Here is a 15588-nt window from a genome sequence, read left to right as displayed (position 1 = left end):
GAAATGAGCAGGACCAGGAGATTGTTGTATACTTCAACAACAATACTATATGATGATCAATTCTGATGGACGTGGCCATTTTCAACAATGAGATGAAACAAATCAATTCTAACAGAGCAGTAATAAACTGAACCAACTACACCCAGCAAAAGAACTCTGGGAGATGACTATGAACCACTACATAGAATTCCCAATCCCTCTAATTTTGTCCGCCTGCATTTTGGATTTCCTTCACAGGCTAATTGTACACTCTTTCAAAGTCCAATTCTTTTTGTACAACAAAACAACTGTTTGGACATGTATACACATATATTGTATTTAATTTATACTTTTATATATTTAACATGTATTGGTCAACCTGCCATCTTGGGGGGGGGGAGAGGGGAAAAATTAGAACAAAAGGTTTGGCAATTGTCATTGTTGTAAAATTACCTATGCATATATCTAGTAAATAAAAACTATTAAATAAAAAAAAAAGAAAATTTATGCACATTTATGGACTGCGATTTATATTCAATCTTAAGGGATGAGCTGGTGTGATCCAAAGAAGTTATGTTTGCCAGCCTCATTGCTTTGCATTTCTAGTAAGAAGATATATATTCAGCAAAAACCAGGAGCTAAAGCAACATTCCTTACCATCTATCTCCTGGAGACACTGAACTCTGTCTCCTTGGAAAGACAGAAGGGTTGCTTGAGAAGTAGTAAATAGCCAAAGTTCCTGTGTAATAATAAGAAGAGAGAAATTGGGAGAGACTGGACTTAAAACTAGAAGTGGAGACACTGATTACTTTAAGAAAGGAGAATCAGAAATGTATTTTTCAGTTTACCCTACATTTCTAATTCAAGTGAATTGACCCTTTTTCACCACTAGAACATAATGTTTACCATGGGACGGTAGCAAAGAAGTACAATGGAGAGTGAAAAATAAGTGTTCATTTTAAGGGCCTGGAAGAAACAAGAAGACATTACATTATAGAGTGGAACCTTTACGAAGTATTCTCCAGAAAACTGCTTTAAATTGAAATGAAACTCTATCATTTCAGGCTGGCATGCACTTGATTTGGTTTCCTGAGGTTAGGGAGTAGTAAAGTGCCATTCCCAGTGGTCAAACGAATGAATGGGCTAATGTGGAAACAGGAAAGTCAAAATGATAGAGCAAAGGATACAAAGTGGGGTACAATGAGAGAAAGGAGCAGTTAGATGAGAGAAACGCCTTAGTGAAATGAAGATGCGAGCTCTGGCAAACCCAAAGGAATAATTCTGTGAAGTGTGTGAAGACAGACTTCCTAGAGAGACATGTGTGTGGTACGGAAATGGTGAAGGGTCACCATTTAATAAAAAAAAGCTGGAGAGAGCTCTAGAGAAAAGCAAAGTTTATTGTACTTCTCGCGAGAAGGGCGTCCCACTCTTCGAGTAGACTATCAAAGAGAGGAAGCGCCTCCTGTGGGCAGGACAGCACCTTTAATCCCTAACGCAAAACGCCCCCTCCCACCACTGACCCTCATCCTCATTGGCTGAGAGTCTTACATTCTAAACGCGAGATCTACCCATGAAATTGAACTTGACCAATAAGTACATAGTTGCCCATATTTGGATGAAATAGGGAGATAGCATAGGAGGGGAAGGCAATGTCCTTTACTTGAACTTCAAAGTCCTTCAGGCCTACTAGAATTCTGAAGTAGATGAAGCCTTACTCGATTTTCGCAACTGTCTTGAGAGATCTCACCTTATCTCATTCAGTCCCTCCTCTTATTTGTACATTGAGATCTCTTCAAATTTTTGTAACATAACCTCACATTCCCTATCAAATTCCTCGTTTCCTTCTGGTTCTTGTTGCCACTGTTTTACTGGCTCCCATCCTTGTCCTTTTAATACCCTCAATCTAACAGACCCCTCAGCTTTTTCCTCTAGCCTAACCATTCCAGATAATGAATTTCGGACAATTCTGGTTATTAATCTGATCAAACGGGGGATGCAGATAGGGAGTAATAACACCACTAAGAGCTATAAGGCCAAACCAAAGGAGCTGCTTCCACCAGCTTTCCCCAAACCAGGACCACCAAGAAGTACTGAATGGTGAGGTCCATGTCTGTACAGGAACATGAGCAAGCTTCCTAATGTTCTTAGTGATTTCTTTCACTAGATTACCATTGTTATCAATCTTTATACAACATGTGGATAAATTTAATTTAGCACAAACTCCCCCTTCCTCAGCCAACAAATAATCCAGCACAAGTCTATGTTGTAAAACAGCCTCTCTGGTTTGAGTAGCTTCATCAGCCAAAAGATCTAGTGCCTCAGCTGTCTGATGGGTGATAATCTCTACAACTGCCTGAAGCCGAATTATTCTGTTCAACATGTATATTGGAGTTCTATATCCCCAACTTCCATCTTGAGCCCAAGTTGCTGGCCCATACTCTTTGACTATTCTTTCTGGAGGCCAGGCCTCACCCCAACCATTTGCATCTCCAGTCCAAGTGATGGAGGTATCTAAACTCCGTTTCTCCCTTCCCAAATTATCATACAACTGAATCCCTAAATATTAGTTTGCCTGTTCGGGAAGAAAGAAAACTTTTGGCCTTATTAGTCCAATATAACAATTCCCTGTCCAATTAAGAGGCAGATGAGTATAGGCAGTTAAACCACAGATCCAATAATGACCCTTTAGAGCAGGTTGTTCCCTTGGAAATATGTCTGAGCTATTCCTTGTAAAAGGGTAATATTGTTGGTCTCTCGTCCCTAGGGGGCTTCCCCCACAAAGGGGTCATACTGGCATTTTCATAAACCTTGCTCTTTTCTCCAACTACAATTGGCAACTGGCCACTGGCCTGTTAGATGAGTCCCATGTTGCCCGGGTGTCCCTGGGGTGACATTATACCAACCCTATTGGTAACTGTACCCAATGTATATGTTCCCTTTTCCTCTTATTCTCTTTTATACATCTTAATACATCCCATTCTACTTCATCACACTCAGCAGTAGTGACTTGTTGATAGCAATATCCCTGCTCTCCTATTTCTGGGAGAACATCCAAGGTACAGTCTTTCTAGTCCTTCCCACACTTCAATTGAGGATTCCTCTCCGTATCCCGCCAATATTTAGACATTTTTGTACAGTCAATTGTCTTTGGCCTCAGGTCTGTTCTCGAATAGGTCCACTCACATACACTAATTCCCAGCTTCAAACCTTGTCCTGTCTGATTTAAGCAGTAATTCCCTTTCCTATCTTCTGTCAATGACCACTGATGTTTCTCTTCTCAATTCCAGAAACCGGTCCCATTATGAATTTGGGATCTGTTGCTAAGGATCCAGGCTGGGCTTAGGGGGACAGGTACCCATGGCCATTGGTTCAATTGTTGGGATCCACCACAGATCCAACAATTTGATAAGTTAAATGTCCTCCCTATATTCTGCATGAGCAGGAGAAATTGGTTCTCATCTCTAGAAGGTCATAAGGAAATAGATAAACCCAAAGCTTAGGGAGAGCCTCATAATGTTCAACTATTATAACACCGTGAAGTTAAGGTGAACTTCCCAAAGGAAAATATATCAAATCACAAACAGGCAAAGAGACCCAAAGTAAGAAAAGTCATACAGTTACAATTCCCATTCAGTGGAGGTCCCCTCCTCTTATGTAATTGGAGGTCTCCCCTGTCTTCAACTGTCCACTCTGATAAAGGTGGCGCCACAGGTCCTTTTGTCCTGGTGTGGTGTGTCCAGCCTCGTTCCTGGGTGCGAATCGCAGTATCTGAAGTCAGTATCACTTGGTAGGGTCCGTCCTAGCACGGAGTCAGCTTCTCGTCCTTCCAGGAACGGATCAGCACCCAATCACCAACCTGAATTCTATGAACAGGGAAACCTAGAGGAGGAGTCTGAGCTATTAGCCCTTTTTGTTGAAGTCCTTGCAAATGTTCCAGCAATGATTTAACATCTCTTAACAAACAAATCCTTAGTTTCTAAAATAGGGTCCCAGTCTCCCTTAGGATAAGCCTGGAAAGCATGACCATACAATAATTCATAAGGTGAAAGCCCAATATCTCTACGTGGCTTGGTCCTGATTCTAACCAGAGCGAGAGGAAGGCATTTCGTCCAAGGTAGTTGGGTCTCTAAAGATAACTTAGTCAGCTGCCGTTTTATTTCTTGGTTCATCCTTTCTACGTTCCCAGAAGAGGGAGGATGCCAAGGGGTATGGAGATCCCAAGTGATTTCTAAGGCCCTAATCAGATTCTGCAATACCTGGGCAGAAAAATGTGTTCCCTGATCCGAGTCTATCCTCTCCACCATTCCGTACCTAGGAATAATTTGTTCTAATAAGACCTTACTTACTGTCGAGGCAGTTGCTCGGCCTGACGGGAATGCCTCCACCCATGAGGTCAGATGGTCCACTATGACCAGCAAGAACTCGACCCACTGGTGGCAGCTCAGTAAAGTCCACCTGGATGCTTTGGAATGATCTGATTCCAGGAGGTGGTCCCCCTTTTGGAAGCTGGCGTTGGCAGCCCTGTTAGTCCTTCGACAAACAAGACAACCGTCCACCAGTTGTCGAGCCATAGTATATAGGCCGGGGGAAACATACCTTGTCAGTATAGCATCACACAGGTTTTGGACATCCCAATGACTGCCCTGGTGCAGTTGCTGAAGGACTTGCCTCAGACTTGCTTTGGTCAGTACCTCTCTGCCGTCAGGTAAGAGCCATCGTCCTTCCGAGTTCTCAACTGCTCCGAGAGTTGAGGCTTTCTCTTTTTCCTCCTGAGTAAAACTAGGAGAGGGTAGACTAGGGGGAAGTACAGGTATCAAAGCCATTATATGAGGGATTTCCTGATCTCCGGCTCCCTTGGCCTCCTGGTCTGCTAATCTATTTCCCCTTGCCTCAAAAGAATTTCCCATCTGATGTCCCTTTACATGTATTACTGCTATGTTCCTAGGAGTCAGAATATTTTCTAGTATCTCTCTGACTAGTGTATGATGAACCAGTTCTTTACCTTTACTGTTTACATATCCTCTTTCCTCCCAAATCCTCCCAAATACATGCACCACACCCCAGGCATATTTAGAATCAGCATATATATATTCCCATCTTAGTCACGCAATAATTTTAATGCTTGATTTAAAGCATACAATTCACAACAATTCACAAGTTTGAGCCAACTAATGGGCAGATAGGCTGCCCTTGGTAACAGTGGAAGTTCTAACAAACCCATTTCTTTTCCCATTTACCATCCTAGAAGAACCATACATAAATTCTAAACAAATATTTATCATAACCTTGTGTTGATAACAATAAGGAATTTGTCCCAATGAGTTTATATCCAAGTAGATCTTTCATAAGTGAACATTATTCATACAAATCAGTTTGTTTTTAAAAATATCCAATGCAAATACAATCATATACAGAATGTCTAATTCCACACAAGAGAATTCAAGAAGTTTTGATAAGAGATTCCCATTAACTTGTAATGGGAGAGACATTCTGCTATTCTGAAACATAAGGTCTTATCAAGTATTCTGATAGAGGCGGGGGGGGGGGGGGTTTGCAGAACTAAGAGGCAAGGAAACTGAGGCAGGACTGAGTCAGGACAATAATTCAAAGTTAAAACATAAGCTAGCCAATCATAGTCTAGCAAATTTTCAGCTAGAGTCCCCTGTAAAGGCCTTTTGTCTCTGCAGCCTTCTCCAAACCCCGCATCTGCTAAAATCAGGTGTGTCTAGCTAGTGGACAGGTAAAGAGCTTTTTCAACTTTTTGCAGCCTCTCCCTTATCTGTAGAGACAAGAGGAGACCTTTTGTCAATCGCAGCAATTCTTAAAAGAATTGTGCCGAGCATAGAGCTCTAACAACGATCCAGGCCAGAAGCAGCCTGGATGTCCGGTGCAAAAAAAGAAAAAAAAATCTTTTACCTTTTCCAGAGTTCCATTCAGTACCCAAATTATGTCTATTTTCGAGGTCCTTCATCAGGGAACCAAAATGATGAGGTAAGCAAAGAGTAAGTAGTTTCCAATTAGGCCTGAACTGAAATAAGACATCAGTTTTTCCCAATTTTCTGACCAGTTGAAATCTCAGTTTCCCTTCCCCCCCCCCCTGTTTACAGAAATTATCATATTATACACAACAGACTAGTAAATTTCCCAAAACATAGCAATAGTTCTGTTCTCCAGGGGACAAAAAGGAAGCAGGATTAAAATTTTTGCAAATAACCCTATCGAATTATCAGATCAGATTAAAATAATCTTTAAACAAGGAGACTATCACGCATGTAAATAAATATTGAATAACTTGTTTTCAGAAAACTTCAGTTCCAACTCCTTAGAACAGTTATAGACTTGAAAAATAAAAATAAAACATTCAGTTATCAACACCATATAAATGTAGGCTTTTCCTTTAAACAGTAGAAATAATTAATATCTAAATCAGCAAGGAGGTGCAGTTATTAAAAACAAAAACCCCACTATACTTAATGGGAGGGACCTCTCCACGTGGTCACCCTTCCCCCACACCACCATGCTTCCCGACCCAATAGATCATAGCTCCATTTAAACTATTAATTACTTTTACAAATCAATCTTTCCTGTCCCGCCTTTAAGTAAATATATATGTATATATTTTTAAACTTTACACTTCAATGTTTGCACGTAACTGACCCAAATTTCATAAAACTTAATACATGCCCAACAGAGCTGACAAACACTTAAGGCATAGCTCAGTTACAAATTACCCAATACCTCTAGCAAACATACCATCGAAGTAGGGAGATACAACCACAACCTCCCCTAAGTTAAGCTACCAGCATTGTTTTAAAAACCTATGTTTTAACTTAAAATCCCAATCACAGCTTTAAATTACCAATAATATAAAACTACTTTGCCATCATATTTAAAACAATGAACTTCACTAAATAGCGGTTTCTTTCCCCCGGCCCATGTGGCCCTGCTGCAGTCAGGACACGTGGGAGGAAGAGGAAAGAAGCCACCATCTTCACTCGCTCAATCCCACATACTTCCCCATGTACAGGGTTTCTGATCCCAAATGGGATTTACTAACAGCTATTTCTGGTCAGCTGAAACGACCCCTGCTTCAAAAGACCTAGTTCTCCTCCCCGCCCGAAGGCCCCTGGAAGGGCTAATGGAATTAAATCCTCTCAGGTCCTTCCTTTCAGGTACCATTTAATCCTTTTGGCACCACCAGTCTGCAACAAAACAACAATACCTTATCATCTTTTTCTTGCTTTTTATTTTTCCTCATATTTTGGCAGTTTGTTCCAATTACTTAATTTATCTCCCAAGGGACTATCTACCGGTATTTTCTGATATTTTTCTCATTTCTCTCCGCGAGGGCTGGCTGGGACTAGGCCACACCCATTGAATTTGGAAGGAGTTTAACAGACTCCTAAACGCCCAAACACGCTAACTGTCACCAGTTAACTCAGTCACCCAGGAAGGCCTAGCTCTCTTCCTGTCTACCGTCTACAGCCCCCTCCAGCAAGGGGCTTCACAGGACGCTTACCTCTGGGTTGCTGCGCAACAAATTACTTGACTGATCTGTCCTCCACCAACCGGTTGGGATTTTCACCGCGGAGTTTCCGTTGCTTTTCTCTGAGTTTCTCCACTTCGGGTCCACTCTACGTCAGGGAGCAAGGAGAAGCCCCTGGAAGCTGGCGGGCTGCCTAAATCAAGGCAGGGCGCCATCCCACTAGCACCCAGGAGTTCACTTACTCACCGAGTAAAGGATCCGGACTAGCCCCCAAACTGTGTGGTACGGAAATGGTGAAGGGTCACCATTTAATAAAAAAAAAGCTGGAGAGAGCTCTAGAGAAAAGCAAAGTTTATTGTACTTCTCGCGAGAAGGGCGTCCCACTCTTCGAGTAGACTATCAAAGAGAGGAAGCGCCTCCTGTGGGCAGGACAGCACCTTTAATCCCTAACGCAAAACGCCCCCTCCCACCACTGACCCTCATCCTCATTGGCTGAGAGTCTTACATTCTAAACGCGAGATCTACCCATGAAATTGAACTTGACCAATAAGTACATAGTTGCCCATATTTGGATGAAATAGGGAGATAGCATAGGAGGGGAAGGCAATGTCCTTTACTTGAACTTCAAAGTCCTTCAGGCCTACTAGAATTCTGAAGTAGATGAAGCCTTACTCGATTTTCGCAACTGTCTTGAGAGATCTCACCTTATCTCATTCACATGGACCCTAGGAAATCAAATTTCTGTCTCATGGGAAGCATTGCAAAAACAAAGCAAAAGCAAGCAAAAAGGATATTTGGGTCATGAATCTTGGTAGCTTTTTAAAAATGATAAGAAAATGTAAAACATTAACAGAAACAGCATTGTTAAAAAACAAAATTGTTTTTAACAGTTAAGAATTAACTGAAAAGAAAAAAACTGAAAGAAAAAAAAAATGCTAAGGAATGAGAATTCTAATGAGAGCAACATAAAATCCTGTGATTTTAACTATCTGTGAAACCCACCCACTGGGCTACGTTAGAGTGCGGTTGTGTTGACACTATAAACAACTGCTTTGCATTTGAACTTGTTTAAATTTCTACTAGGGAGGAAACAACAATTAAATTAGTTTTTACATAACTAGAAGGGGATGGCCTGTGGAAGCCAAAGTAGGTAACCCATGGCCCCTAACTGTTAGGCTTGATATTATAATTGAAGGTGACTCCCAAAGGGAAGCTCATTGACTATGAACTTGAAAAGAAAGGGTATACCTTAAGACTAAGAGAAAAATGGCTAATAGTAGGCTAAAGGGCAAAGTAGATGAGAAGCAAGAGAACCTCAACTAAGAGATTCCATCTGTAGGCTAGTTAAGATACCATGTTAAAGTGCAGAAGGTCTAGATGCCTCTGAGCACAAAAACAAAGTATAAAAGGAGGTAAATTGAATATAGTTAAGAAGAGAAGTGACTGGCAAATAATCTAATACTTTTAAAACTGTAAACTTTATTTCACAAAGTATATAGGAAATTAAAGCTCCCCACCCCTTTCCCTCTCCACATCTCTTTGCTACCATCCAAAGTTAATCTAGAAATATATGCCCCGTGGTTGAAAAGGGTCAATTTATTTGAATTAGAAATGCAAGATAAACAGAAATAAACACTTCTGATGCTCCTTTCTTCTAGTAACCTGTGCTTTCTCTTGTAGTATCTCAATTTTGTGTCTGTCCAGGCCCCAGGCTCTTTACAGGTCACTTTACAGCCTCCCAAGGAACTCCTCTGTTTCGACAATTCAGCTCAAGGAGAAAGATTTCAGTTGCACTCCAAGAGATAGATAGTAGAGAATCTTGTTTTAAATTTTGGGAAAAGGTTAAAACAAAACAAAATAAAACACTGAGGAGGGCCTAAGTGGAGATACTCCTATAATTAAAACTGTAATCCTATTCGTAGTAAAAAGGATATTCAATCACAATGGCAAAGTAGAAAGAAGAAATAGGAAATATATTTATGGTATTTGTCTCAGTAAGAAAATTAAAACCTTCCTACCCCAAGGACAATTTTGGCATGAAAATAAAATGTAAGAAAACATAAAATGAAACTTTTCTATATTTTGGCAAAGCAGCATCTCACCACTCTCAACAAATATTTACTAAATGTCCGTGAATGTCATATAAGGAGTGTGGCTATAAAGGTCATAAAAAGATATTTCCTTCCATATTCCAGGGTAGATACATTAGCATGAGACCCCACACTAAACAAACACAATAAACACACACACACACACACACACACACACACACACACAAATCAGTATTTTGTCAATCATATAAGATTAATCGCACCAAGCATTTCTCTTATCTCTGGACTTTTTCCCCTAAGAACCACATTCACAATATACGGTATAGCTAGATCAGCCTTCCTAAAGCTGGGCTGTGTTGGGTCACTTATAGCCTTGTTAAAAACAAATCAAAACTTTCTAATCATCTCTGCCAACAAGCCAAATCTGAATCATGGCACAATGGAAAGGATATTGATTTGGAATGAAAGGATTTGAATTTGAATTCTGATTCTGCCATTTAAGATCTGCAAGGCCATGGTGGTGAAGCCCTTTATCTCTCTAGGCTTCATTACCTTTATTAGTAAAAATGAAAATACCAAAATTCCTTGCAGCTCTAAGTCTATAATCCTCAAATCCTGCAGGCAACTTCTTTATTTCCTGTCCTCATCAACATTGATCCTCCACTTAATTCAATTTCCTTTTTGTCTTTAAACATATCCATTCCTTCCTTTCTTGCTCATTCTTATCTTCTTTCTCCTATCCATCTATTCACTTCCTGTATTCCCTTCAACTTTCAGTTCGAGACCTATCTCCTCCTTAAGGTCTTTCCTAATTCACCCAGTCCACAGTAAACATTTTCTGCTTTGAACTTCTGTAGCAGTCTATCATCCAGCTCTTAATTATATAGAGCCCCAGCAATCCTTTTCTATTTGTTTTTCATGTATATTCATTCTTATTCTCCTATTAGAGACACAACACCTGAAGGAAAAAAGTGATTTCTTTTTTTTTTTCTCTCCCACACTCACAGCAAACAATGGGTGCTTAAAGGTGACCAAGGAAGGACTAATAGTTTTAGTATTTGTTTTGCGATTCCCTTTTGGGTAGGAGGCAGAATTTCCCTTACAGGATTTACCAAAGACTTAAAGAGTCTATAAAAAATAAAAGGGGGAGCTTGTAGTTGACAACCTAAGGTACTTAACCCCTGGGGGAAAAAAACTTTTTGAAATCTTGCTTTTAGGAAGTAAAATGAGAATGATCAAAGGGAAAGTGTTAATTAATTAACTTAATTAATTAAACTTTGAACATTGTAAAATTACTTGGCTAGGGTCAGGCTTTGGACAACAAAGGAAAGTCAGGATAAGCAAAATCCACTTTCCCCCTTATTTGAAGTCCAGGATGTATTCTTATCCATACCGAGAGAGGATGGATAAAGTCTTGGCTTTGGAGTCTGAGAGGTCTGAGTTCAAGTCTTTCCTCTGACACTATCAATTATGGTAGCCTGAACAAGGCACTTAACCTCTCAGCCTCAGTTTACTCATTGCAAAATAGGGATGATAATAGCATTTATCTCCTAGTTATTATGAGGATTAAATAAGAAAACTTATAAAATACCTTATGAACATTTATTTTATATAAGGTTTACTCTAATTATTATTCATACCTAGTCATCTCCCTGGTATCAATGTGTGCAAGCTTTGTTAGAAGCTCTTCCTTTGGAGTAGGAGAAAAGTATTTCTTTAGAGCAATTGCAAGCAATTTGGCAAGTCTCATCTCAACAGCAACAGAAAGAAAAGAGAGAGAGAAAGCCTACATAGCCAGGTATCCATTTGCTCTCCTCTGTTCATCTCTCACTGTGAATTATAACCTTATAGTGGCAGCTTTTAATGAGCATCTTCTAAAGACTCTCTTTGCCCTTGCCAGTATGTGGTTTCTGTTCCATGGAACTCTGCATAACCCCCAGACCTGGAGGAAGACAATCTGGGTTGGAGTGCAATCTGTCCTAACTAGCTTTCTGGGTTGTTTGGAGAATCAATAAGATGGTGCATGTTAAAGCAATTTGCAAACTTGTAAAATACATTACACAATTTCAGTTAGGTAAGCAAACTTTAAAAAGGGGGAGGGGGAATGATAAAAGCAAAAAGAATAAACTATGTTTCTTCACTTCTTATAGAATCATTCAGTAAATGTACTTGTCAAGGGGCAAAAAAGAGGTGACTTTTAAAATAATGTTTTTTTTTTAAAAAAGAAGGAAAAATGCAGAAAAAAATCTAGTAATGTGCTTTAAACAGATTTCTTTCGTGGTTTCTTTCGGAAAGCTTAGGATTTCTAGTAAGGAGAAGTCACTCCAGAATATAGAAACTTTCAAAAGTGCAGAAAAGCCTTTACTCCACTCAACAAAGGTTCAGAGCTGAATAGCTATTCTTTTTAACTCCCACATCAGAGATTCTTAACCTGGGGATACACATGAAAACCCTTTTAAAGTGGTATGGGGAATAGTTGGTAAATAGCTGTATTTATCATATTGAATTTAATTGATTTTGTTAGTTATATGCATATACATAGTAAACTCGAGAATTTCTTTCCTTTCATGTTGACTACTGAATTTGAAGATGCTTAATGAAATCTAAGGGACATGAGGATCAAAAAAGATTGGGAACTCCTGTCCTATAATCAGTTACTATCCTCAATCTACCTGCCCCACCCTCAGCCTCATGATCAAAGGGTATTTTTCTTTTCTCTGTCCATTCTTAGTGCCACTGTACTGGTCTGAACTCTCTTCACCTCCTGCTTTGATTATTTTTTTAAATGTAAATAGTATAGTTTCCAATTACATATAAAAGTAGTTTCCAATATTCATTTTTATAATATTCTGAGTTCCAAATTTTTCTCCCTCCCTCCATTCACCCATTCTCAAGACAGCAAACAATCTGATATAGATTATAAATGTGCAATCATGCTAAACATATTTCCATATTGTCATATTGTGAAAGAAGAAAACAGAACAAGAGAAAAAATGGGGGGGGGGAACAAAAAGTGAAAATAATATGCTTCAATCTGCAGTCACACTTCAGCTCTTTCTATTGATGTACTTATCTTTTTCTATCATGAATCTTTTAGAATTGTCTTGGATCATTGTGTTGCTGAGAAGAAGTCTATCAGACTTGATCATCACACAATGTTGCTGTTACCATGTACAATGTTCTCCTGAAACTGCTCATTTCACTCAGTATCAGTTCATGTAAGTCTTTCTAGGTTTTTCCGAAACCTATCTGCTTATCATTTCTTACAGCACAATAGTATGGCATTACATTCCCCAATTTGTCTAGCCATTCCCCAATTTCTAATTATGTACTATATATAGTTGCTATAAATATTTTTTATACATGTAGGTCCTTTTCCCTTTTTTTATAACCTTTTTGGGACACAAATCTCATAGAGACACTCCTGGATCAAAGGGTGTGCACAGTTTTATATCCCTTTTGGCATAGTTCCAAACTGTTCTCCAAAATAGTTGGATCAGTTCACAACTCCACCAACCATGCATTAGTGTCCCAATTTTCCCACATCTTTTCCAGCATTCATCATTTTGGCATATGAGCCAATCTGATAAGTATGGGGTGATACCTCCCAGTTGCTTTAATTTGCATTTCTCTAACCCATTGTGATATAGAGCACTTTTTCATATGAGTACAAATATAGCTTTAATTTCATCTGACCATTTGTCAATTGAGGAATGACTTGTTTTCTTGTAAATTTGACTCCAGTTCTCTATGTATTTGAGAAATGATACTGCTTTGATTATTGCAACAGCCTTTTGGCTTTTCTCCGTCTCAAATTTCTCTTCAATCTTATAATTCTTCCTATATACCCTATGAAAGATGCATTTTAACCTATCACTTATATTATGAAACTCCTACACAAAAACTTACAAAGGGTATTATTAAAAAAAATTTTCTATAAAAACTGGAAAGCAGGTCAACAAAAAATAGGTATAGACCAATAGCTAAGACAAGTTAGCAAGATATGGTCCAAATAGGTACATAATTTTGATATAAAAGGTCATATCAATTAAAGGTGCAAAGAAGAAATGCTCTTTTAGATAATGAATAGGAGAAGAATTCATGACCAAACCAAAGGTTGAATTATCTTAGAAGATATAATAGTTGTGATTGCATAAAATTAAAAAGGTCGTACAAATAAAACCAATGCAGCTAAGATTAAACAGGAAACTGAGTGGGAGGAAGAGGAATTTTTGCATAAATTTCTCTGATAAAGATCTTATTTCTAAAATGTATAAGTAACTGATTCAAATTCATAAATGCTATTTTCCAATAAATAAATGATCAAAGAATATGAGCAAGCAGTTTTAAAGGAAGAAATCAAGAATCTATAAACAATCATTCAGGGAAAAAATGTGTCCCATTCACTCATACAAATTTGACAAATGTAAATTAAAGCATATCTGAAGTTCTACTTCATATCTGTCATATTGTCAAAGATGACAGAAAAAGAAAGAAAGAAAGAAAAATACAAATATTGAAGGGGCTGCAGAAAAATAGGTATACTATGCACTGTTAGCCCATAATTATGCTCAGTCATTCCAGTATGCAGTTGCTCAAAAATTTATTAAAAAATTCATAGTCTTTAATCCAATGATTCCCATATAAGAGCTCTGTCTCAAAGGAAAAATAAAAGGTCATATGGGTACAGAAATATTTATAAAAGTTCTTTTTAGATTAGCCGGGAACTGGAAACAAAGGGAGTGTCTATTGTGCTATAAGAAATTATAAAAGGGATCATTTCAGAGAAGCCTGTCTTACAAAAGACTTGGAAGAACTGATGCAGAAGGAAGTGAAAAGAACCAACAGAATAATTTACAAGAAATCAACATTGCAAAAATTAACAATTAAAAAACAAACAAACAAAAAAAAAAAAAAAAAACTAAGGACTACTGGGTGGCGCAGTAGATACAAGTGCTGAGCCTGGAGTCAAGAAGACTCATCTTGGTGAGCTCCAGTCAGTCACTTAACCCTATTTGCCTCAATTTTCTCATCTGTGAATGTGCTGGAGAAGGAAATAACCAACCACTCTAGCACATTTACCAAGAAAACCCCAAATGTGGTCAGAGAATTAGACATGACTGAAAACTTATTGAATAACAACAGCAAAGAACTAAATGAAATGATCGACCATGAGTCCAGAGGGTCTAGAATGTTACCCACCTCTTGACAGAGAAGTGATAAACAAATGATGCAGAATTATACACACATTTAGAAATACCAATGTGCAACTGATGCTGAGTGAAATGAATAGAACCAGAAGATCGCTGTACACTTCAATGCTGTATGAAGATGTATTCTGATGGAAGTGGAAATCTTCAACATAAAGAAGATCCAACTCACTTCCAGTTGATCAATGATGGACAGAAATAATTACACCCAGAGAAGCAACACTGGGAAGTGAATGTAAATTGTTAGCACTACTGTCTATCTACCCAGGTTACTTATACCTTCAGAATCTAATACTTAATGTGCAACAAGAAAATGGTATTTACACACATATATTGTATCTAGGTTATACTGTAACACATGAAAATGTATGGGATTGCCTGTCATCGGGGGGAGGGAGTGGAGGGAGGGGGGATAATTTGGAAAAATGAATACAAGGGATAATATTATAAAAAAAATTACTCATGCATATATACTGTGAAAAAAATTCTAAATAAAAATAAAATAAAATAAATTTAAAAAAAAAAAAAAAAAAAAAGAAATACCAATGTGGGAAATTGTTTTACTTGACCATACATCTTTGTTGCAAAGGTTTTGTTTTTCTCTTTTTTTTTCAATGGGTAGATGGGAAGAAGAAAAAAAATATATTAAATGCTTGTTAATTTTTTAAAAAATTAATTAAATTAAATGACAAATAAAAGAACTTATAATGATTTCCAATGGCTATATTAGGTCCAAATCTTTCAAGGCCCTCTTGAGTAGGACTCACTCTCCTTGTAGAATTTGGTTTCCTACTATACTGGAACATGTACTTTCTCCCTAGTTAAGCAATTCTTTCTGCTGCCTACTCCATATGCCATGATG

This window comes from Sminthopsis crassicaudata, chromosome 1 (genome assembly GCF_048593235.1).
Source record: "Sminthopsis crassicaudata isolate SCR6 chromosome 1, ASM4859323v1, whole genome shotgun sequence".
In the NCBI taxonomy this organism is placed as follows: Eukaryota; Metazoa; Chordata; class Mammalia; order Dasyuromorphia; family Dasyuridae; genus Sminthopsis; species Sminthopsis crassicaudata.
The sequence above is the reverse complement of the archived record's forward strand: the minus strand, read 5'-3'. Positions refer to the sequence as shown.